The sequence below is a fragment of the Mixophyes fleayi genome, chromosome 1 (genome assembly GCF_038048845.1).
Source record: "Mixophyes fleayi isolate aMixFle1 chromosome 1, aMixFle1.hap1, whole genome shotgun sequence".
Classification (NCBI taxonomy): Eukaryota; Metazoa; Chordata; class Amphibia; order Anura; family Limnodynastidae; genus Mixophyes; species Mixophyes fleayi.
In genome coordinates, this window is record NC_134402.1 from 383,472,141 (window position 1) to 383,497,467 (window position 25,327).

At 41.3% G+C, this 25,327-nt stretch overlaps 1 protein-coding gene across 1 annotated transcript in view; it reads right to left on the reverse strand.

Annotated features, from left to right (window-relative positions):
- ARHGEF28 (Rho guanine nucleotide exchange factor 28) overlaps positions 1–24,363 on the reverse strand; it is a 172,731-nt gene extending 148,368 nt beyond the window's left edge. The window contains exon 1 of the mRNA XM_075179790.1: positions 24,268–24,363. The gene's annotated coding sequence lies outside the window, so the exon portion shown is untranslated. The remainder of the gene's footprint in view (positions 1–24,267) is intronic.
- Positions 24,364–25,327: the final 964 nt, after the last annotated feature.

Genomic DNA, 25,327 nt, shown 5'->3' on the forward strand with positions numbered 1-25,327 from the left:
ATCCCATCACCTATTATGTGCAGGTTGTTAAAGTATCGGGGCTTGTTCTCATGGGTGTATTTACTGGTTTGGTATTCGTTCAAGAATGCCCACATTGACTTACAAGGGATGAATATGGGATAAGCATAGGGAGTATTAATATTGACCACACAACATGACATTGTTGTGGCTGGATCACCGATAGATAACTTATTGTATAAATTTATTATAATTAGTAGCGCAGAGCACCAATGTATATAATTGCAAATGTACTGATTTTTGTATTGGAAATGTATTTATTTTTGAGGCTGCATGCAATTTAGGAGGAAATTTGCTTTTGTAACTTGTGAAGGAAGGCAGGAAATCCCATGCTAATTAAGTTTTTTATCTGTATCTTTTTAGTCTGAATGCACAGTAGGGGGTCGTTATCTTTCTATTCTGTAAAGTTTTTTTTATCCTGTGTCCTAGAGCCTGTCTGCAAAATGGACCAGCAAGTGATTTTAGAAATCACAGATTGATGTAAATTTTGTTAAATTTAAATAGTGTTATCTCCAAGTCAAGAGAATTTTACATCCCGAGGGTAAACATCAGGGGGTAAATGTATCAAGCTGCGAGTGAGTTTCTGGCAGGCTTGAAAAGTGAAAATATACCTGTGACAGGATGGACCGCCTATGCCACCCTGTCTGTTGTTGCTGGGAACCGGCTGGGCTTACTTTGCCACCGTTCCCTTTCGCTATCCCAAATGAGCCCTCTTGCCGCAGTAGGAGGGGCTTACAATGGTGCCACCACTGAGCTCCTTCTATGGCACTCAGAACCACGTTCCTTCTGGGTAGCTGACGCTGCTAGTGTACCTCGTTACTGGTGTACCTGGGCTGGTACTCCTGACCTCTCGCTATAGATCAGGGAAGCTGTGGATGGATCCCCCCTGGCCTATCACACTGACCAGGCTGCATGGGTAGCAGGCAGAGCGTTGTACTGGAAAGCTTGGGTCCAAACCTCAGACAGCCGGAGAACGGATTAGATTTAGGGTCTAATCTGCAGGTCACAGGAATACAACAATATTGAAGATGTTTTCAAGCAGGTCTTGAAGCAAGATGTTTATTTGCGCTCATTGGTTAAAGGTCCCAGTGATCAGGTCAGTTGAAATCAGAAGAACACATTTCAGTGTACAATTCAGTGCATTTATACAGATTTGGACACAGGCTATTTTTAGAATCAGGATGTACTCTATTTACACAAACATGGATTTACATGTATTGGAAAGCTAGCCATATTTACACTTATATGTGAAATTCTAGAAACGCTGTGATGTCCTACACCTGGTTTTCAGAAGCAGAGAATCCAGGAGCCAGTCTTAATTAAAAAATTCCTGCCTTCAATGTTAGACCTTCACACATCAAAAGATCTAATTAACATGGGGCCTTTCATCAGAACGTTCGGAATACATATTCACACAGAACAAAAAAAAAACAAAAACAAGCCAGTTTCCCACATCACAATACACAAGAGAATTTGTAAACAAAGGCTCATTGTATCAGATATATACACATCAGAAATAGGCATATCCTATAGCAAGGTTAAACAAGAGACAAATTTCTTCCCCTGGTCTCAGAAATAACAATTTCCTATCTCACAATATCAAAAATAAGCGCACGTGCAAATTATATAAATAAGCGCCCTGCGCTATTTGTTTTAAATAAATTTATACCAAAAGTTATTTAAATAGTGATCCAGTCACAGTACCTATAGCAACCAATCAGATTCTAATTATTTATTTTGTACATTCTACAAAATGATAGCTAGAATCTGATTGGTTGCTATATGCAACATCTCCATGTTTCAAACCTGCCGGAAACTCGCAGCTTGATACATTTACCACAGGTGTAATATCTCAGACTTTGGGGTATCACCTAGAATAATGGGGGGCTGGGATACCCCCTGACAACATGTGTGTCAAAAACTGTATAAAAAGAGCCCTGTTTAACCATGTTCTGTATTATTCCATGTGTAACTTCTGGATTATCACTAGTACCTCAAACTAGTGTGTAACTGTCTTTTTAAGGACTTCTTGAGCTAATAAACAGCACTGCTTAAGGATCCTACTGCAACTCCTACTTCCCTCATGTAATTCCTATGACCTACAGATTAGACCAATCTAATCAGTTATCCGGCTGTTCTGAGGTTGGGAGCCAGCGTCTAGTACCAACGCCATGCCAGCTACCTGCAGCTCTGACCAGTGTGATAGGTCAAGGGGAACCTTCCACAGCAACCCTGATCTGAAGGAAGAGGTCAGGTGTACCAGCCCAGGTGCCTAGCAAGGTAGTACCATAGCAGCGAGAGTTACCCTGAAGGAAGCGGTCCTAGGTGCCAATGAAGGAGCCTAGTGGTGGCAGTAGAGCCCCTCCTACTGTGTTAAAAGTGCGCAATTGGGATAAAGAAAGGGGAAAAATGGCAAGCCCAGCAAAGACTGTCCCCAGCAACAGGACTGGGTGGCACAGGAGGTCCATCCTATCACAATAGGCAACAAAAAAAACCTGCGTTATAACCAAAATATTCAGACTACACATTCTCAATATTTAATTTGTGTTGCATTACAAGCGTTTTTATAGGAAGTTTATTAGAAGTAGTGATGAATCCTTGAAAATATTTGAGTTACAACGAAAGCAGTAGAAATGTCTGCACACGCCATGATACATGTTGCTATTAATAATGATGTAATTTGATCAATACAGCAGCATTAAAAATATTACATTAATAAAGCTGTAACTCATGTAAGTGTTTATTTTCTCTTCATTCGATATCACAACTGTTCAATAACTTAATTGGACAGAACTAATTATGTAAAGTGAAATCTTATTTCTGCAGTAGACGCTGCCATGTTCATATAGTCTGCAATACAACAGTTTCAATCAGTTATTATTGTAATTAACATTTTTTAAAAGGTATTTCCGGGAAATCCAGTTAATTAGAAACTCGCTGCCCTTTAATGGTTCAACAAGAAAAATTGTCCTTCTTGTGAGGATTAATGTCCTTTTTAAATGGAAAAACACAAGCAAAAAAAGAAACCGGGTATGAATTGATACATATAAAAAGCAACAGTTGCAATACAAGTTGCTGTTAAAAATGTAAAAACGCTATACATTCTTTAGTTATGTTCAAATTCAACAATTACTGCAAGTTCTAATAAATATTCATTATTTTTATTATATACATTAAGAAAATATTTTAGACTAAGCAGCCAATCATATTACACAGAGGGGAAAGAAATGAAAACGGATACATTATGTCAAAAGTCATTTTTGGCCTTTTTAAAATGCAGCCGCCCCACCCTGTACATGCATTGTGGGGAACCTTCCATTGACACCACTTTCTTCTGCACCTCAATGTGCCACAAACAAAGGCACCACATGCAGCGCAATTCAGAGAGTAACATGTCAGCCCTCCCCTAAGTGCCATGTCACCGAGATATTTTCTGAACAAAGAAATTAAAAAATTCAGTTTTGGGTAGAACATCCTTAAATCAATCCTGGTCCCTAAAGCTTATTTACCTGGGGTCCGGAGTTCAGGATATCAGGCAGATCCCCCAACACGGATCTCCACTGCATGTCAAAACACTGCTGCATGTAGGAGCCCCTGGGCTCCAGCTAGGGGGGAGCCTGCATATTTCGCTAGGTGTTAGTATAAAAGCTTTAAGGAACCCCCAAAAATTTCCATGTAGGACAAAATTCTCTCCACATGCTACAAATACATTTAAAAGGTACAAAACCCTATACATAGGCATGACTAGTTTATTTAATAAAGCCCAATTATATTAAAGTGAATCTTCTGAAATCTTTACAAATGTTCGTACTAAAAAAAAAAAAAAAGAAAAAATAGAAGAGAAATAGTGAGAGCCAAAGACCACCTTCAGATGACTTTCAACTTAATGGCTTGTATATACCCTCTTACTATGTTTACGGAATACATTGCTTTATCTTTCCTCTGTATTCTTCTATATATGTCAAACATCAGAGAGGTGTATTTATGCCCTGGGATATAACAACTCTTGTGCTCCCAGCATTGGGTACATTGTGTCCAAAGAATACCTTTGTATCCTATCCCAGGGCAAAATGCATAAACAGATCTGACCGATTATGTAAATACATAAGTAAAATGCACGTAATATATAGGATGAGCAGGACCGGTGGACAACAATGACAGTCTAGCGCTTTCAGTCTGGTTAGGCTGTAGTTAAATCTCTGCGCTGTACGTTTTCCTTTCATCAGTTGGTTTGTGGGGAATTCACATTTGCTCTGTGTAGTTGTCCTTGGGAGAGGGGCTTGCTGCTACCTGTCTCTGGTGCCCAGTTGGTGGTGGTTTACCGCTATAAAAAGGGGACACCATGCCGCAGGGTTCCCCGTTATAAGGTGACCGGACCTCTCTGGTTAGCCTGGTTTCTACTTTAGAGGGGGATCACATGCTGTACAGAATGTTGCTAGTAATGGATTTTAGAGGGGGGGGGTAATAAATTAACTTTGTTTATTGTTTATTTTATTAGCAGAGGTTTTCCTATTAATTTCATTACAATAGTGTTTCTAGAGGATGATAACTAGGGATGTGCACCGGCGACTTTTGAGGTCTCGTGTTTTGTGTTTTGGATCCGGATTTTCGTTATTTTTGAGGTTCGGATTTGTCTCGCAAAACACTTGACGAAAGGTCTCGGTTCGGATTTAAGGTATTGGATTCGGATTTTTTTTGAAAAAAACATAAAAAGTTTAAAAATTAAGTTTTTGGGCTTATTTTCACTCCTAGGCTATTATTAACCTCAATAACATTCAATAACAAGCATTTCCACTAATTTACAGTGTATTCTGAACACCTCACAATATAGTTATTAGTCCAAAACGTTGCAACAAGGTATCTTTCTGGACTGCGTAGAGGAGTGGGTCACCACAATATATATTAAAAACCCTGAACTTTTAAGATTCGCACCAATAAATGTACCTGGACTGCGTAGAGGAGTGGGTCACCACAATATATATTAAAAACCCTGAACTTTTATGATTCGCACCAATAAATGTACCTGGACTGCGTAGAGGAGTGGGTCACCACAATATATATTAAAAACCCTGAACTTTTATGATTCGCACCAATAAATGTACCTGGACTGCGTAGAGGAGTGGGTCACCACAATATATATTAAAAACCCCGAACTTTTATGAATCGCACCAATAAATGTACCTGGACTGCGTAGAGGAGTGGGTCACCACAATATATTAAAAACCCTGAACTTTTATGATTCGCACCAATAATTGTACCTGGACTGCGTAGAGGAGTGGGTCACCACAATATCTTAAAATCCCTGAACTTTTATGATTCGCACCAATAATTGTACCTGGACTGCGTAGAGGAGTGGGTCACCACAATATCTTAAAAACCCTGAACTTTTATGATTCGCACCAATAATTGTACCTGGACTGCGTAGAGGAGTGGGTCACCACAATATCTTAAAAACCCTGAACTTTTATGATTCACACCAATAATTGTACCTGGACTGCGTAGAGGAGTGGGTCACCACAATATATTAAAAACCCTGAACTTTTATGATTCGCACCAATAATTGTACCTGGACTGCGTAGAGGAGTGGGCACTGGGCACCACAATAAAATATATAAAAAACCTTCAACAGATCTGCATTACACTACACATACGGCTGCTCCTCCATCCTCTCCATCATATACATGTTGGAGTTTTAGCGTGTGACAACCTCTTGTTTTTGATAATGTCAGTGCATTTTGAATATTTTTCAATTTGCCCCACACCACTGAATGTACTTTATCTATGATACGCAATACGCATCTATCTATCTTGACTGCGTAGTGTGGTGGCCCCAGTACACAATTTGGTACCGAGGCCACAATATAATTAAAAAACCCTCCACGTGTCTGAATTCCACCAAACAAGTATCTGGACTGCATAGTGGGGTGGCCCCGGTACCCAATTTGATACCGGGGCCACAATACCTCCTCCAAACATGGTACAGACAATTCGTCATTGAGATCCCAGACAGACAGGGTCAAAGTGTTATTGTTTGACTTTGTAAACCCAAAAAACTGTCCCTGTTGCACATAGTCGTGCAATGAAGACTGACTTTTTCATTTAAAGGCACGATCTTTCAAGTGTAGTGTTTGTAAGTCTAAGTCATATTATACTTTTGTTAAAATTGGTTTATTTTGTTCCTCTTTATGGTAATTAGTAATAGAATTAAAGTATGAAATAGAATTAAAGTATGAAATAGAATTAAAGTATGAAATAGAATTAAAGTATGAAATAGAATTAAAGTATGAAATAAAATTAAAGTATGAAATAGAATTAAAGTATGAAATAGAATTAAAGTATGAAATAGAGTGGTATAGAGTTGTAGTGTGGTATAGATAGAGTGGTCCACACAATATAATAATAAAACCCTCAACTGGTCTGAATTCCACCAAACAAGTATCTGGACTGCGTAGTGTGGTGGCCCCGGTACACAATTTGGTACCGAGGCCACAATGTAATTAAAAAATTGGGCATCAACTGTCACCGTTGTTTAATATCTGATACACCTAAATATGGACTGCACAGTGGATTGGCCCCGGTGGTAAATTTGGTGCCGGGGCCACAATACCTCCTCCAACTTCCAAGTGTAGTGTTTATAAAGACAGACAGCGTCGAAGTGTTATTAGTTGACTTTCTTAACCCTAAAATTGTCCCTGTTGCAAATATTCGTGCAATGGACAGTTACTTTTTTATTGAAAGACTCAAGCTTTCAAGTGTAGTGTTTATAAAATATAAACAACAATACAGTAGTTTTAGAGCACGTCAATACCTCTTGTTTTAAATTATGACACGGCATTTTACTTTTGGTTTAATTTCTTGTATTTTTTTAAATTTGGTTTTACTTTTTGAACATGGCAAACGACTGTTGATTGGTCATATAATGCCAAAAAAAAAGGTCCAAGATGGAATTGTCCTTGGGCCCTCACACCCACCCTTATGTTGTTGAAATAGGACATGCACACTTTAACAAACCAATCATTTCAGCGACAGGGCCTACCAAACAACTTTGGCTGAAATGATTGGTTTGTTTGGGCCCCCACACCAAAAAAGCTATTCATCTCTCCCTGTACAGACTAAACAGGCTCTACTGAGGCAAGATGTCGTCCTCATCCTCAACCTCCGATTCCTCTCCCCCTACAGTGTGTACTTCCTCCTCATCACACATTATCAATTCGTCCCCGCTGGACTCCACAACCACAGGTCCCTCTGTAGTATCTGGAGGGCAGTGCTGTACTTCATTGAGGAATTGATTATTCATTTTTATAAACATCATTTTTTCAACGTTGTGAGGAAGCAACCTCCTTCGCCGCTCACTGACCAGGTTCCCCGCTGCACTAAAAACTCTTTCCGAGTACACACTGGAGGGGGGACAACTCAGGTAAAATAGAGCCAGTTTGTACAGGGGCTTCCAAACTGCCTTTTTTTCCTGCCAGTAACAATATGGACTGTCTGACATGTCTACTTGGATGGTGTCAGCAAAGTAATCATCCACAATTTTTTCTATTGTCACAGCATCCAATGCAGCGAGAGTAGACATGTCTGCAATGGTTGGCAGGTCCTTCAGTCCGGACCAGATGTTATCAGCATCCCCGCCAGTGCCTCTTTTGGGAAAACTGAGCTTTTTCCTCGCAGCCATAGATGTGGAAGAAAATGAGGGTGGAGCTGTTGGCATGTCACGGTCCTCTTCAGAGGACAATCTCCTGACTAGCAGGTCTTTGCACCGCTGTAGACTTGTGTCCGCCGGAAACAGAGACACAACATACGCTTTAAACCGAGGATCGAGCACGGTGGCCAGAATGTATTCCTCTGACTTTAAAAGAGTGACCACCCTCGGATCCTGGCAAAGCGTACGAAGGGCTACATCCACAAGAGCTACATGCTTGGTGTAATCGCAATGGCTTACCAGCTCCTCCCTCACTTTCTCCAGCTGCTTCTGCAACAGCCTGATCGGAGGAATGACCTGACTCAAGCTGGCAGTGTCGGAACTGACTTCTCGTGTGGCAAGTTCAAATGGCTGCAGAACCTTGCACAACACGGAAATCAGTCTCCACTGCGCTTGACTGAGGCGCATCCCCACTCCTTTGCCTATGTCGTAGGTGGCTGTGTAGGCCTGAATGGCCTTTTGCTGCTCCTCCATCCTCTGCAGCATATAGAGGGTGGAGTTCCAGCGCGTCACAACCTCTTGTTTGAGGTGATGGCAGGGCAGGTTCATGCTTTTTTGATGTGCCTCTAGTCTGCGGTAGGCACTGGCTGAATGCCGAAAGTGTCCAGCAATTTTGCGCGCCACCGCAAGCATCTCCTGCACACCCCTGTCACTCTTGAGGTAATGCTGCACCACCAAATTAATGGTGTGGGCAAAACATGGGACGTGCTGGAAATTGCCCATATTTAATGCCCGCACAATGTTACTGGCATTGTCTGACACCACAAATCCCCATGAGAGTCTAAGTGGGGTAAGCCACTGGGAGATAATTTCCCTCATTTTCTCTAATATGTTGTCAGCGTTGTGCCTCTTATTAAAGCCTGTAATGCACAATGTTGCCTGCCTTTGCATGAGCAGCCATTTTGTAGATGCTGCTACTGATGCAGCTGTTGCTGTTGCTGCGGAAGGGGATGCATCTACCCAGTGGGCTGTCACAGTCATATAGTCCTTCGTTTGCCCAGAACCACTTGTCCACATGTCCGTGGTTAAGTGGACAGTGGGTACAACCGCATTTTTAAGAGCACTGAGGACACTTGATCGTACTTCTCTGTACATTTTTGGTATCGCCTGCCTAGTGAAGTGGAATCTCGAGGGGATTTGGTACCGGGGACACAATACCTCCATCAACCCTCTAAATCCCACTCCACTGATGGCGGACACCGGGCGCACGTCTAACACCAACATTGCAGTTACAGCCGCAGTTATACGCTTTGCAATAGGGTGACTACTATCGTATTTTGTGGTCATGGCAAACGACTGTTGGACGGTCAATTGTTTTGTGAAAGACTTAGCGGTCTTACGACTTCCCCTCTGGGAAGATGACCGACTAACAGCAGCAACAGCAGCAGTGGCAGTAGTAGGCGTACCGCTGCAGGATTCCTCGGATGAATCCCGTATTGAGGAGGACTCAGTCTGGCTGCTGACTTGGGCTGCAGGACTGAATCTGATGGAGATTGTGGAGGAAGTTGACGAGGAGGGTGTTGCTGGTGTGTATCCAACTGCACCACGGGATTTAGGTGTCCCTGTACCGATGAGGGTCCTAGCCCCAGTTCCTGAACTAACCACTGAACTATGAAGGTTATTCAGGTGACGTATAAGGGAGGATGTTCCTAGGTGGGCAAGATCCTTACCCCTGCTTATTTGAGCTTTACATAAGCTACATATGGCCATACATTGGTTGTCTGGATTTGGATAAAAATAACTCCAGACCGAAGAGGTGCATTTTTTGGTCTTCTGACCAGGCATGACGATGGGCTTTTTCATCCCATGGACATCAGCTGTTTCCCCCCCTGGTGCCTCATTTACAATAACCACATCACCATCCTCATCACCAAGTTCCTCCACAGCGCCAGCTACATCATCAATAGCCTCCTCCCGAGCCACCTCTTCCCGTACAGTGATGGGAAGGTCAGGCTTGACAACCACCAACACCCTTGGACTCGCCTTGGGGATTTGTGATAATTTCTCTTTAGAAGGCAGAGTTGTTTGCTGTTTTGTTGCTGACAGCATAACTCTCTTCAATTTTTTGTAGGGGGGGGAGGAGGAGGAGGGCTAAGATCCGTGGGTGAAGCTGAACCACTAGTCATGAACACGGGCCAGGGCCTAAGCCGTTCCTTGCCACTCCGTGTCGTAAATGGCATATTGGCAACTTTACGTTTCTCCTCAGATGATTTAAAGTTTCTCTTTTTGCTACATTTTCTTAACTTGGGCTTTTTGGATTTTACATGCCCGGTACTACGAGATTGGGCATCGGGCTTGGAAGACGACGTTGATGGCATTTCATCGTCTATGTCATGACTAGTGGCAGCAGCTTCAGCATTAGGAGGAAGTAAGTCTTGATCTTTCCCTACTTTATCCTCCAAATTTTTGGTCTCCATTATATGTAGCACAAGATACTGCAGAATGTGTGAACTTGGTAATATTGCAGTACCAATGGACTTATACTGCTGTATTGGTTTTGCAAATTTGGTTATAATTATTATATTTATTTTTTTTTTTTTTACTTTTTTATTTTTTTTTACTTTTTTTTATTTTTTAAAAACTTGGGAATAATGGGGAAATAACTATGCCCTTAGAAGCACAGAGCACAGGACACAGCACCACTGGACTGAACAGGACACGGCACAGGACCCAGCAGCACTACGGAACTCAGCAGGACAGAGCACAGGACACAGCACCACTGGACTGATACTGCAGAATGTGTGAACTTGGTAATATTGCAGTACCAATGGACTTATACTGCTGGATTGGTTTTGCAAATTTGGTTATAATTATTATATTTATTTATTTATTTTTTACTTTTTTATTTTTTTTTACTTTTTTTTATTTTTTAAAAACTTGGGAATAATGGGGAAATAACTATGCCCTTAGAAGCACAGAGCACAGGACACAGCACCACTGGACTGAACAGGACACGGCACAGGACCCAGCAGCACTACGGAACTCAGCAGGACAGAGCACAGGACACAGCACCACTGGACTGATACTGCAGAATGTGTGAACTTGGTAATATTGCAGTACCAATGGACTTATACTGCTGGATTGGTTTTGCACATTTGGTTATAATTATATATTTTTTTTTTAATTTCTAATTTTTTATTTTTTTTTATTTTTTAAAAACTTGGGAATAATGGGGAAATAACTATGCCCTTAGAAGCACAGAGCACAGGACACAGCACCACTGGACTGAACAGGACACAGCACAGGACCCAGCAGCACCACTGACCTCAGAAGGACAGAGCACAGCACACAGCACCACTGGACTGATACTGCAGAACACAGCACAGCACAGCACAGCACAGCACAGCACAGCACAGCACAGAACTAAACAGCACAGAACTAAACAGCACAGAACTAAACAGCACAGAGGACCACCTAACACACCCTCCCTCTACCCTGATCAATGCCCGAGTGAAGATGGCGGCGACTAGCGGGGAATTTATAGGATCCGAGTATCGCGAGATCCGACAACGGGATTATGAGTCAGAGCCTCAGTTTCACTTTTGAATTTGGCGCCAATACCCGGATCTGTCTCGGATCCGACTCGGATCCGCAACGTTCGGGTGGGCTCGGATTTCATAAATCCGAGTGCGCTCATCCCTAATGATAACACAGTCAAATTAATGGGGAAAACTCTGTACTACGTGCGTTCTTCACACATTCGCAAAGGCATGTAAACAGTACCCATCACATATCTACACTGGTACATCACTTGAACGTCATAATGGACACATGCGTAGCATTTGTATTCATATCCACAATGTCACACTCATTTTCCGATAGTCTAGGTCTGAAAATCTGGACAGTCCAGCCAAAACCTAGCCTATTGTACGCTTTGCCCTTGCACCTAAACATTGTTAAAGGACTTGTAATAATGGTCTCTAATCTAATGGCACTAGATGACAACACTTGTCAACAGAACATTTAGAGACTCAACAATCATGTGAGGGAAGGGGGTATAGAACAATGTATGACCATGTCAGGCTCCTAGTGGATGGTTTACATAAATAAGCAGACACATAATCAAGACAGAGATATATGCATCACAACTCTTATATGTATTGGAAGCATGGACACACCAGTGGGATCACACTGATTAACTTCACAAAAGGAATTATGTTAAAAATTATCCGCTGGAAGTCTACTGGTAAACATGTCACGGTTATTAATTCATATTTATTTTAGGAAGGAGTCCTTAAACTACTGTTACATATGGTACATACTCTTTACTTAAGATTAATCCATACACCGTGTGTTATTTAGCTCAGAGCACCCGTGGCACCATTTAAAGAAAGTTGTGTTTAACATTTTTCACACCACTTATATATATATATATATGAGTCACATACCAGATTTCAAGCAGTCTAATATATATATATATAGATATAGAGAGAGAGCATTACTCCCCAGTATACATTAATGCTATCAGAATTTTAGCTTATTTAAAAGGAATGTAGGAAGAAAAAAAAAATTCAAAGCAGTTATTGCAATAACCATTACATCACTGGGACAGATACTTATGTATTGGCGCTGGAAGGACAGAAGTTGCTGGTGATTGGTGGAGAAACCTCCTATGATGTAAGGAGTTGTAGGTACTATGTGATTAGAGCATGACAGACAATTTTATGGAGCATACTAATGAAGTCAGACAAAGGGAACCTCAAAGGAAAAATAAACACCACAAAGAAAAGACAGGGGAGGAAAAGACACCATTGATAATGGACATCATTTCAAGTAGGGAGTCTCCAGCTAGAAAGTGCAAATTTGCTAAACCATGTTTCTCTGTAATTGTGCAAATTTGAGATGGTTGCCAGCAGGTATCTTTAGATTTCCACAATGACCAGTCCATCTCCCGACGTCTCTACCTATTTTAACCCAACCCCACCACCGCTAGCTGGACAAAAATGTGGTTCACCAACCGCTGCTCTAGTATTGATGACTGATAATGCTTCTGCCTTGCAAGAGCAACACACTCTTTCCCCAACACCAGCTACAATGGTTATCCCACTACCTTATGTATCACTTGTTCCGCACACCTGTTAGATTGTAAGCTCAGCTGGCCAATGTCCTTTTTACTTACTGCTTCATTTCAATGTACGCAATTTGTTTGTATCATGATCCCCCTTAGTGTACAACACCGCATAATATGCTGTTGCTTAATAAAGGAAAATAATAATCAGAAAGTAGGCAGAATTAGAGTTGGGAAGGGGGCAAACCTTAGCTCAACTCCAAATTAAAATAAAGCTGCCCAGTTTTTGTGTGTAAAGGCGACAATATTTTCCAGCATGCAAAAAATATATAATAAATAGTATTCGCACCTACTGCAACACAGCGTGGTATGTGAGCTTACACCTTCTAGATGGATTTGTTCCTAACACTAGCTGAGGCCCAATACGCACAGAGGATTCCATGGTGGTAGAAAACCACATTCACACCCAGTGTAGTTTGAGTCAAACAATACAATAACCAATTTCCCTTGCTTTGTGCTTATTTTATGGTTCAGCCCCTTTAATAACAGTACAAATAGCAACACAATATTAGGTTTCAGTGAAAGATGGATGAAATTAAGCAAATGCCTTATTAGATTATAGCTTACGGTTTTATGACTTAACCTTGAAAGCATGAAAACTGGAGTGTGCCTAGTTCTTCAGCTCCACATGCAGCAAACTAAATGCTTGTAGCATTGCTTAAAGCAACCAAGAGGAAAACCGCCCAAAATGTGTGAAAAACAAATGCTCATAAACTTTAAATAAGTAGAACTTTCGCACAAGGCAAACTAACTGCTTGTGCAACACAGAACTGCGCAACACAGAATGTAAATCACAGACATGTATCTACAATATAATAACAAAGTGTGTACTAAACAGACCTGCATATAGATTGTTTATCAAGATAGCTTTCCACAACACATCTGATCACTCCATACTAAACACTTCTATTGGATCAGAAACCAGTGACAATATGGAGTTGTTCAATACATCCATACAGCTTTGTTATCCACTCTTCTGGACCAGATCTAACATCATACTTTGTGCTGCATTGTTTTAAACAGGCATAATTGACATGTAGGTTTCTCTGGATCTACGTTAGGTAGAATATTAGAATTTATTTTTATGGGCATTACATAGAGGAAAATAATTAACATAGGAAACATACACTTTTACAACAATAACAATATACAGTCCAAAATGTCACTGAGTAGTTATCCCCGGGTTTCAGACTGTCAAACATCTGTGTACTTAACCAAGGCTTGATATTTATAAGGCCCAAAAAATAAAGGGTATATGGTAGTTTACATTTTTTTCTCCCCCTTGTGGTATACACAACAATACCTGTAAGCAGAGATTCCTATTTTGTGTGAAATGGGAGTGGTACTAGAAATAGAAATTTACTTGGGAGAGGCAGGTATAATTTGGGGGGAAAACGGTGGTGGTTTTGATCCATTATTCATTCTATGGGACATTTATACATTTTTGCAAGAGTGCCTGACACAGACATAAAATGCATGAATATCCCGTACAATGTGTGACATGTTTAAGTAGGGGTTAGAGGAGGAACAAAAGTATTATTATTTGTAATACTTTAATATCTTTTTAAAAATTGGTATTGTTTTTTTTATACATTTCAGAACATATTGATTATTAACCTGTTGAGCATAACCTATAGTGAGGAGAGGCTGTGATCACTCTACCCTGCACATTAACAGTACTAGATCCATTGTTATTTGAATCTGTCAGCTGCTGCTATCTAAGTTACTTGGCATTCTAAGAGTACCAGTGGCAGGGAAAAGTCAATCAGGAATTAATCTACAGTAGTACAGGGGTTCCCCAACAGACAGGGAATTCCTGGTTACATCATGATGACATCACCAGATTACACCGCCCTCCAAGGCCTCCACCCTGCTCTTAAAACCGCAGAGTAAAAGCCTCTTCTGGGCACATGTAAGTCCAGATGGACCTGTGCGTGCTCCTTTGAGAGCAGAACGTGGGCTTAGAAGGCTGCAGTGGCATCATGGCTCCCTTGTCCAAATACTAGTAGGTGTCTGGCACTTCACTGGTCCTCTCCTGTGCACAACAGTCTGTAATCCAGTACATAGAGCGGATCCATTCATTCACATGAGTAGTGTACAGATTCAGTGTAAGGAGTGGCTGTGGGCACTAGGCAAATGCATAAATGAACAGATGTGAAAATTGCTGTAGGATGTAAAATGATATCTGCAACAATATACAACTTACATAGAAATGCCAGCATTCAAGTCCCACAATATTTAAACCTGCGTAGCAATCAGAATGCTGCTACACTTCCACATTTTGCTGCACTACAATTTCCAAAGTTGTTCACAGAATCCATGTAGTAGTTCAGTTGTTACAGCTTCAGACACAGTAAACTGAACTAAAGAATCGTCAGCGATCGTGTTGTAATTCAATATATGACATGCCCCAGGTTAGTAGGGTGTTAACATGCATGTATTGTAGTAAACCTGTTAGGCCACTGAGCAAAACTACCGGCATTCATTTATTTTTTGTATTGAAGTATAATTCAATTGCCGCCTACTGGTTATGTTATCCCCGTTTGCATAGAATGTGAACAAAATGAGCTTTCCTGTCCCAGCAGATACACTTTCTGTATGGTTAAATTAGAGACAGCAAACGTTCAACGACAAACAGAAAATCCAGGAAAGCAGCCACTCCCTTCCACACCCTGGTGTCAGATCCTCTTGTAACAGGCTCAGCAGAGTGCAGCATGCAGGACATGGGAGGTGTTTGAGTCATCTCTCTATAGGTCATTATATGCATATTATAGATGTACTTTTCCAGGTGTATCTGTGATGTAATATCAATGTGACAATTCACATAAAACCTGAATACACAATTTGAATTTGTTGGTATGTTCTCCCCGTGTTTGTGTGGGTTTGCTCTGGGTACTCCAGTTTTCTCCCACACTCTGAAAACATACAGGTAGGGTATTTGGCTACCGACGAGATTTACCATAGTGTGTGCACCATGTAAGGAGTTCCACCAGGGCAGGGACTTATGCAAATGATTAAATATTCATTACAAAGTGCTGCGTGATATTTAGGCGTTATATACATAAAAGGTTAAGATAATTTATTAGTGCTTTACAAAACAAAATGGTATGACCGATGTCAATGTTTGTCCCCTCCCATATTCCGTATTGTTTGCCTGTTTCCTCTCTTCTCCTTATTTTCAGTACCTTCAAAGTTTAAAAATGTTCTCAACAAAAATGATTGAAAAAAAATAAGCTTAATAAATAATACTACATCTCATATATCCAGACTTTGTGTCCCTGATTCCTGAAAACACCAAGTTACTTCAGTATTATTACGCATCTCGAAGTTGGAAATGTCCGATGGGCGCAGGATGCTGACCGCAAGCGACTCCGACTACTGAGGTGTCCGTCAGAAGACCTTAACGTCAGTGCGACTTGTATCCCTTTTAATTTAAAGCGGCAATGTCAAACCCAGCAGGTTAAGTGTATAAACACTTAACCAAACATTGCCGCTTTGGTTAGCAGATTAAATTTTTAGCTATGATACGAGCTGGATCTTTGCTGTGCGATTAACAATGAACCCAACCATCCCCAGCACTGCTCCACTACTGATATGATCATTTAATATGCATTTGCCAGTCTCTGTTACATCTGAATTGCAGTTCCATCTATAACTCATACCATAATAGTGCTCATTTGACCGGGAGACAAATAAGAGAGAGAGCGAGAGAGCGAGATCAATTTAAAAGCAGCCAGTTAAACTACCAGTATGTTTATGGAATGTGGGAGGAAACCAGAGCACCCGGAGGAAACCCACGGGGAGAACACGGGGAGAACACGGGGAGAACACGGGGAGAACACGGGGAGAACACGGGGAGAACATACAAACTCCACACAGATAAGGCCATGGTCGGGAATTGATGTGAATGAGTTCTCTGTACAGCGCTGCGGAATCAGTGGCGCTATATAAATAAATGGTGATGATGATGATGAATTAATTTATCCACAGGTTACAAGTTTAAAACTTCCTAGTTTCACTTGGTTATCTTTGTAAGGATTGGTAGCACATCTGCTTTCTGCCAGTGTTGTGGCATTAACCCAGTTGTAAATGAGTCCATAAACATAAGCCATAGAGAACCAGCAAGTTCATTAACTATTTAGCACACTGGCGCTTTATCTGTCTTATGGTTGTTTAGAACAATAAGAAGTAACATTATTTGGATAGGCTGTTGCTACATAACCTATTTTAGTTTTCAAGGACAACCTGTTATAGACAAATTTACAATTGTCCTATTCTATATATTTCTTTGTGATAGACTTAACTGTGACCCTGGGGATATTAAAAGCATTTAAATACCGTCATATCCTTTCTATGATTGGAGCTTTTCAATAACCTTATCTGAGGTTTGCTTTGAATGTTCTCTGATCTTCAGGATGAAGCTCTTGTTTGGAAAGTCACTAATCAGCTCTAGGGCCTCCGACTAACAGGTATAATGAAGCATTTTAAATTCTAAACAGACAACCAATTACACAAAGTTTTATTTGGTTGTATCTTACCAAAGTGGTAATGATTATACTTATATAACCAACCATTGGTTTTTGTTTGTAATTAAGAAAAGCCATTACACCGGTTTTCTTTTATTTGTCATTACAAAGTGTTTTGTTTAATCAGTAGTAAGAATTGAAAAATAAATCCTTTTTTTTTTTTTTTTTTTTTTTAATGTAAGAAAAAAAAAATGCAAAAGACAATAAAAAATGTTATTTCTTTTACTACTTGTTAATTATATGGGCACCACTTGACTCTGCCAACCATAATTTTCACATATCATTGCGTTCCCACCATCTCTGTGCCACCTCTGAATATTCCCTGACATGACTACGCAATGGGGGGGGGGGGGGGGGGAGGGGGAATTTAAATGGTCGCAAGGATTTATTAAAATCACTGCTTATTTTCCCTCACATACCATAGAGATGCGAGTAGAAAATGAGCGGAGATTTGTTACTGTGTTGGCCAGCAATGTGCTCGGCCGGATAGCCTATGGCACCTCGCGGCCAATTGTATTCCACCCATGTTCAAACACAGTAATATATTTTAATATACAAGATGTTTGCAGATCTAAATGAAATAATTTGTTATTCATAAACACAGCTGCTACAGTTGTCTCACCAGAAAGCTTTTTTATTATTATTTTTTGCGATTAGAACGCACTACAGGCTTTTCAGTCGATTATAGTGTCAATCACACAATAAATGTCTTTTGGGCCCATCATCGCATTAGTGTGAACAATGCGACAATGAGCGATTATCTTTCCAAAGCACATTGTATCATTTCATTTGACTTTTAAGCCAGACTAAAAATGAAAGATGCCGTTCCAATTCTGCAGTGTGAATGCACTCACGACCGGCAGTGTTCATAGATCTCTATGGAAGTTTGCAGAGTTAGGATTTTTTCAGCCGATGGTTACAACAGATAAAGAGCACAGATTTGAAGCTGAATCGTGTAAATCGTGTACAGTGTATACACATGAATCATCATGCTGATCTGGAGAAATTTCCTGTAGTGTGTACCCAGCCTTACAGACTACACTTCCCATGTAGTCTAGCCCCAAGTCTGCCACAGCCTTCACCAGACAAATGCAAATATTGATCAACTTGTAATCACCTGGACGTTTGTTACAATGCTGGCTGATTTATTACTATGGATGAACGTCTTAAGCCGAGTACACACTACAGAAAATTTCTCCGGATGCAATATCATTAACGATCTTACCAATGACAAAGTCCCGATCAGCATGCAGATTCATGCGTACACACTATACACATTATACAAGATTTACCTTCAGAGCTGTGCTCTTCATCTGTGTCATAACCATCTGCTAAAACTCTATGGAGATCTGCCTACACTGCTGGTCGTGAGTGTGTACACACTGCAGAATTTACCCAACATCGTTCCATCGTTTAAAGAGATTTTTAGTCCACTTCATAAAATCAAACGATACAATGTGCTTTGGAACGATAAAACATACACACTAATGCGATATGAGGCCTGGCGGTCGTTTATTGTGTGACTGGCACCATCATTGGGTGAAAAACCTGTAGTAAGTACCCAGCCTTACTTAGAAAAGCAAACAGTTTTGCCCAAGATTCAAAGCATGTTTTCAATTAGCTTTTGATTTAAAGGAGTCCTAGATTCTGCATGATTACTGATAAAACAGAGATGAATAGGGTGCAGCCATCCTGGCAGAACATGCCTATAGACAATTATTGCAGTAAAAAACACAATATTTTGTGTTGCCACACACAGACAGCCATATGTTAGATAGATCGCATGCATCTGGCAATTCCTCGAGCATAGATAAAAATTGGTTAACAGGGTTGACTTGAGCATCCATGTGATCTTTAGCCAACCAGAATTCCAGCCAGACTGACCAAAATCCAAATACTACTGATCAGATTTTCAATAGGTTCGTTGTTTGCTTTGGCCATACACTGGGGGGAATTTAGTTCCCCCCGGAGTAGCGCAGCATTAATCCTATTACCGTTAATACGACAATTTTAACACCGATTTCTGCTCGAGGCTCAGGGAGCCGTAAGCAAATAGCCGGTGTTGAAACGGTAATAGTGGGCAGGCCGCTTTACTTTTGACAGTAACGCAGCCAACTGAATACGCCCCACAGAGTGATGTCAGCAAGTTTAAAAAAAAACAAGAAGAAAAACACAATAATAAATTAAACAGTCAGGCAATCTTGTCTTTTTGACCAATTTTATTGAAAAACTGCAGAAGCATAGCGGAGCATAAATCTAGTAACAAAAATCAATAGCTTCCAAGGACCTGCAGAGCAAGTCTATATGAGTCAAGTATGTTGAAGAACCATTAAGCCATACACTGTGTCCTTTCAAAAATCAACAGGGCGCGCTACACAGAGTGCAACAGGGCGCGCTACACAGAGTACAACAGGGCCCGCTACACAGAGTACAACAGGGCGCGCTACACAGAGTACAACAGGGCGCGCTACACAGAGTACAACAGGGCCCGCTACACAGAGTACAACAGGGCCCGCTACACAGAGTACAACAGGGCCCGCTACACAGAGTACAACAGGGCCCGCTACACAGAGTACAACAGGGCCCGCTACACAGAGTACAACAGGGCCCGCTACACAGAGTACAACAGGGCCCGCTACACAGAGTACAACAGGGCCCGCTACACAGAGTACAACAGGGCGCGCTACACAGAGTACAACAGGGCGCGCTACACAGAGTACAACAGGGCGCGCTACACAGAGTACAACAGGGCGCGCTACACAGAGTACAACAGGGCGCGCTACACAGAGTACAACAGGGCGCGCTACACAGAGTACAACAGGGCCCGCTACACAGAGTACAACAGGGCCCGCTACACAGAGTACAACAGGGCCCGCTACACAGAGTACAACATGGCGTTCAGTCAGCTAGACTGTGCCACTATATGCAGTAAGAGATGAAGAACAAAGGGATTGCAGGAAAATGGTGTCTATAACTTATGTACCACACATTTCATTGTTGTCCATCTGGGAATTACACACAGCACAGCAATAGGGATGATGACAGCATTTTTCCGCATTGTGTTCCGTTAGGAATGAAATAGTCCCCGTACCTTGACCTTTATTATTGTATTTATATTTGCTATGAAGCTGAGTGCATGCCACCATTCTGTTCAATTTTAAAAACCTGAAAAGTAGTTTTCATTTATGTTTCTGTTAAAGCTCTTTATAAATAAAAATAACCAGCCATTGTTAGTATTTTTGTCTTCAATGGTCAATAAATTAACCTTTACCTCTCAACTGTTCCAATTCCATCGGGATAGTCCTGATTTTAGGGGACTGTCCCGATTAGCCAGGAGCTTGTCCCAGCATGAGGGACAGCTGGGATGTATGTCCACTCTTCACTTTACATACATGCTGAGTAAGCCAGTTAGTGGAGCTCTCTTTATATAAGGGAAGATGGGAGGGAGATGTAGGTGGTTGGAGGGAGACGCTAGCAACGCACTCCATGGTGCTGGCCACACCCACATACACCACTGGCCACACCTCCAGTGGGACGGCACTTCTCACAATAGGCCCTTTATAATTTTCAGTCCCAGGCCCATCTGGCCCTGATAGAATGCACGGCCTTACTAAAAACTACAATATAGGGCTGGTTTATGATCAAAACTATTAACTGTATCGGACATGAAAGAACATATAATAGACATATGGACCACAACATGAAACCAGCACTGTGTCAGTATCTAGCAGGGGAAAATACATGCCATTCAAAAAGCAACAACTAAAAAACAAGTTTAATAACACACAACTACGGTTTAAGCAGCGTTATTCATAAACAGAAAAGCAAAACACATTATTAACAGCTACCTAAACATAAACAGAACTAAAATTAAACTATTTCAGGAACCAAAAGTGGTTAGGAAAATGACACTTTCCCATTGTCAAACCATAATTACAGGCTTTTAAATGAATATCAGTACAAGATAAATGTTCATATTCTGGTACAAACTATGAATTATATGTATTGTTTAATTGAGTATAATTATGTAATCTATTATACAGTAATAGAGTGTTGTGACATTAATTCAGTTAATTAGGAACACTGTTTACACTACAATGTAATAAAGATATCACAAGCACCTCCGAGATCTGAACAATGCAACCTTGCGATTTTATATAGTCCTGTAGTATCCTTATTATATACAGTCCATATGCATTATCCCATATATTAGTAGCTAGGTTATGAAAATATAAACTGTTCCAACACTTAAGCCAGAATTACTACCAAAAGGAAAAACAATGACAGAGCTCCAGTTAGTAAGTGATTTTAGTTAAAAAATATTCTTATGCATATTTTTTGTGTTTATTTTTCATTTTAATCAATACATACCAATTTGAGAATGAAAATGAAATATTACTCTTTATATTGCAGTGTAAATGTATACAGAAAGTTATGACCTTCTTAGGCTATGGTTAATGATCGTACATTTTCTAATAATACAATTCAAATAAAATATTACCTGTGACATACTGCATAGTTACTATGGTAAGGCCTAACTGGCACTGGGATGCAGAGGTGGAACTAGCGAGCTGAGGGCCCCGAAGCAGGGAAGCTGGGAGGAGATACCCGGGGCCCGCAGCTCGCTAGTTCCCTGTGCGGCTTGCCCACTACCTCCATGGGCCCCGATGCACCGTACCTGCTGCACCAATGGTAGATCCGCCACTGCTGGGAGGCTTTTAACATAGATTATTGAAATACCCGTTGTCACAAATAGTAAACACTGAAACTGTTGCCGATAAGAAACCTGAGAGAACATCATCATTAAAAATAGAGGCAAGCAGCCTAGAGCTCTCTAGCAGGGGCAAGCACCCTAGAGCTCTCTAGCAGGGGCAAGCACCCTAGAGCTCTCTAGCAGGGGCAAGCACCCTAGGGCTCGCCACCAGGGGCAAGCACCCTAGAGCTCGCCACCAGGGGCAAGCAGAATAGAGCTCGCCACCAGGGGCAAGCAGAATAGAGCTCGCCACCAGGGGCAAGCAGAATAGAGCTCGCCACCAGGGGCAAGCAGAATAGAGCTCTCCAGCAGGGGCAAGCAACCTATAACTCTCCAGCAGGGGCAAGCAACCTATAACTCTCCAGCAGGGGCAAGCAACCTATAGCTCTCCAGCAGGGGCAAGCAACCTATAGCTCTCCAGCAGGGGCAAGCAACCTATAGCTCTCCAGCAGGGGCAAGCAACCTATAGCTCTCCAGCAGGGGCAAGCAACCTATAGCTCTCCAGCAGTGGCAAGCAACCTATAGCTCTCCAGCAGGGGCAAGCAACCTATAGCTCTCCAGCAGGGGCAAGCAACCTATAGCTCTCCAGCAGGGGCAAGCAACCTATAGCTCTCCAGCAGGGGCAAGCAACCTATAGCTCTCCAGCAGGGGCAAGCAACCTATAGCTCTCCAGCAGGGGCAAGCAACCTATAGCTCTCCAGCAGGGGCAAGCAACCTATAGCTCTCCAGCAGGGGCAAGCAACCTATAGCTCTCCATCTACGGTGGAATTGCCTCGGTCCTAGAGGAAAAACTAAAAACTGAGGTAGACATCTGTGACACACTGATTCTTGTAGTTTTGATCTGCTAGGAAGTCAAAGACTCCATCTCTAATTAACAATTTAAACATTTAGCTCATTAAATGAGGCTAACTATTAGACCAATTGGCTTTAGTAGACTTGTGGCATCTATATATTTTAAACTTTAATACTGTACATAGATAGGCTAGAAAGCATCATATTGTACATGGGTTTATTTATTTGTGTAAATAAATGGGTGCACACAGAACCTCATATGTTCAGGCTAAGCAAATGGAAGAAAAAAAAGGGGTGTAAGTAAAAACCGGAATTGTCGGAACACCAGAATGATTTGGCTACATGCAGCGCCCTCTGCTGCCTGGTGTCTTGAGTGAGGATTGTGATTTTTGTGCCTATACTGTATAGTGCATTCTGCTCTGCTACACAGATACGTCCTCTGCAATATGTGAAACAACTATTCCACATATTATATTGCATTGTGTGTAATAAATTACATATATATAATATATCGGAATGGACCATTACCCATCCATATTCCGTCTGCTGGAATGGAGCTCTGAGGACCTTAACCATCTAGCTGTTGGATTGGAGCTCGGAACACCTTAGCTATCCATTCCGGCTGCCGGAATGGGTCTGCCAGTACCATAGCTATTCATTCTGGGTTCCGGAATGGGGTTCAGAGTACCTTAAGAAATCCATTCCAAGTGCCGGAATGGATGGCTAGGGTACTCTGAACCACATTCCGGCACTTGGAATAGTTCTCCAAGATACTTTGAACCCATTTCTGGCAGCCGGGATGGATGACTAAGGTACTTATACATTCATTCCAGCAGCCGGAATAATTGTCTAAGATACTGAGAGCCCAATTCTGGCAGCCAGAATGGATAGCTAAGGTTTTCAAAGCCCCATTCCAGCAGCTGGAATGAATGGTTAAGGTCCTCGGAGCTCCATTCCGGCAGCTAGAATGGATGGGTAATGCACTCAGCGCTCCATTCCAACATACATTCAGGCAGGTAGAATGGATAACTAGAACATATAGATATGACATACAGAAATATATATATAAATATATTATGTGTGTAAATGTAAAAAAATATATATATATATATATATATATATATATATATATATATATATATATATATATATATATATATGTGTGTGTGTGTAATCGTTGTTCATATTACAGAGAACATATCTGTGTATCAAAACAGAGTGCACTATACAGGCAGAGAAATCATAGCAAGCTTCACTCAGGCACCAAGCAGCGGAGGGCACTGTAGTAAGCGTCCCGGCTTTTACCTAATAAAAAAGTGCATTTTGCTCTCCCCATGCAATAAGTTTGGATGTGCCAGCGTCAGTTTGGAAGCAGCTGCCCAGCTAGTAAAGGGAAGTCATAGTCTACCTGTGTGTTCCCTGGAGAGTTACTGCTCCAGTTTGCAGTTCTGGGATGATGCGTCTCTGTAGTTGTCTCAGTAGTTGTAATACCCTCAGCTGTTCAGTTCCCCTCCAGAAACAGGTGGCGTCCTGTGGACATGATACTTCTCTGCAACATGCAACTTCTCCTCAGGCTGTAGTGTCGTTTCCAGGGACCTCAGTACTGGCTGAGCGAGTAACAGGCTCCTGTTGTGACTGAGGGGATCCAGGGCTGGGGAGGCTGGCAGCAGGTCTGTGTGCTGTCCCCTCCCAGTCTGACCGCTTGTCCCTCCCCAGCTGTCTGGCCTCATTCCGCCCCATCTACAAGGCTGGAAGTAGGACATCTGGACCACGTGTAGTTTGCTGGTAATTACAGTCAAACATTTACATACTGCAGAGAGCTGGCTGTCAGGGCTGGGTGCGAGCCTTCCAGGTTATACTGCTGTCGCCTTCATGTGATTGTTACACACTTTATTTACAGACTGCTGGCAGTGATTTGGTGACTACACTGAAACAGACAACAATTGCTTCCACATTTGACATTTTAGGAAGAGTGTTATTTTGTAATGTCATGCTAAGATATATACATAATTTCCAGGGGCACTTTACTTCTGAGCCTGTAAATCTAAGCCCTTCATGCAGTCTGGATAGGACTTTAACAATCAGATCATGTTTATTGAATTTGATTATAATGTAATTGTTTTTATTTTAAAAACTCTTTTAACTAAAGCCTCAAGTATGAATATATTGAAAGTGTTGTTGTTAATATGCAGAAAGATATATATATATATATATATATATATATATATATATATATATATTGCTGGAAATTTTAAATATATTAAATTATTTGTATAAAGGTGTAAGGCTACCTCCAGATAATCGTGTTTTGGAGCTAATTTGAAGTGATTTGTTTTTATAAGTACAGTATATTTACTTCATAAAGAAAACGTCCATCCGGATGCTGCATGATCATGGGGGTATATTTACTAAACTGCGAGTTTGAAAAAGTGGAGATATTGCCTATAGCAACCAATCAGATTCTAGCT